The sequence below is a fragment of the Sinocyclocheilus anshuiensis genome, unplaced genomic scaffold (genome assembly GCF_001515605.1).
Source record: "Sinocyclocheilus anshuiensis isolate Anshui unplaced genomic scaffold, SAMN03320099.WGS_v1.1 scaffold43, whole genome shotgun sequence".
In the NCBI taxonomy this organism is placed as follows: domain Eukaryota; kingdom Metazoa; phylum Chordata; class Actinopteri; order Cypriniformes; family Cyprinidae; genus Sinocyclocheilus; species Sinocyclocheilus anshuiensis.
In genome coordinates, this window is record NW_015549580.1 from 452,126 (window position 1) to 453,690 (window position 1,565).

Here is a 1,565-nt window from a genome sequence, read left to right on the forward strand (position 1 = left end):
TGTGTGTGTGCACTTTGGATGGGATAAATGCAGAGCACTAATTCCGAGTATGGGTCACCATACTTGGCCACATGTCACGTCACTTTTTTCATACTATATAGCATTTTCAAAGCATGGTTCTATATGGAACCCTATAAAAAAGATTCTATTTAGCACTAAATAGGGGTTCTGCTATTGTTACAAGCCGAAGAACCCTTTTCTGGTACTGTTTAGAACCATTTTTCTTAAGAGTGTACTTTCCAGGAAAGACTGCCACCACGCTAAACCCACAGGCTACGTGTATCCAGCCTTTAGATCTAGCCATAACACTCTGTCATCATGGTGGCACAGTGTCGGGATCCAACCCAAAAAGTTTGCATATTTGTGCCAGTCATTTCAGCATGGCACGTGGGCGGATGTGCTGACATTTCGGCTGCCGGGTTCATCCTCATGGGGGCTTTCAGTAGAACAATACAGCCTATCATTCCTTCTGCCCACAGCCTGACTGAACATCTTTCTCTGCACATAGAGCTGATTATCATAAACTACAGACCACACAGATCAGAGCTCTGTGTGTGTGAACTGACCTCAACTCATGCCAGAGGTCAAAGAGCAACTGGGGAAGTCATGGAAGCCGTTGATGCTCTCAATAAACACCGCAGATTAAGACTTCACAATGGAAACTCAAGAACAGCCTCATTAAGCACAGTCAGTGTGCTACAGGATTCATACGACTTTGTGCTCAAAGACATTTACGTTTACTGTAAACTGAGATGACTCACTCAAAAGAACTATGGGTTTTTAAATTCACTGCCTGTGAAACAACGCATCTAATAAAAGCCTTTGTTTAATACATGAATAATAGAAGGTTTATAATGGGCTATTGCATCCTTTCTATTCTTATTTATATTATATATTGTGTGTGTATATATATATGTATGTATATATATATAATATAAATAAGAATATAATATATTATATAGTAATATAATATATATATATATATATATATATACACACACACACACACACAGAGAGCACTTTTAAACAATTTTCACACAGAAATTGTTAGTAAATTTCACAATTAATTACAAGGAAATGGCAAGTAAATTAATGAATTAAACATGGAATTTTGAAAGAGAAAGACTGAAATTGTATTTTCTTGTAAATCATAGGCTACTCCAGTAATTTTTGTCATTTTTTAAATAGCATATATATACACTGAATCAGCTTTCTCATCACAGGAATACATTACATTTTAAAATAAAAAAAAAATTAGTTTAAATCGTCATATTTCACAATATCACTGTTTTTACTGTTTTTCTGATCAAATAAATACAGCCTTGATGTGTGTAAAAGATTCTTTCAAAAACATTAAAAATTTGCTAATGGACAGATGTATATAAATTAAGGCTGTCGAATCAATTAATTGCGATTAATCACATCCAAAATAAAAGTTTATGTTTACATAATATATGTGTGTATATTTATATGTATATATAGTATATATGTATTCAGGCTGGACTATTGCAATGCTCTCTTGGCAGGTCTTCCAGCCACTTCTATCAAACCTCTACAATTAATCC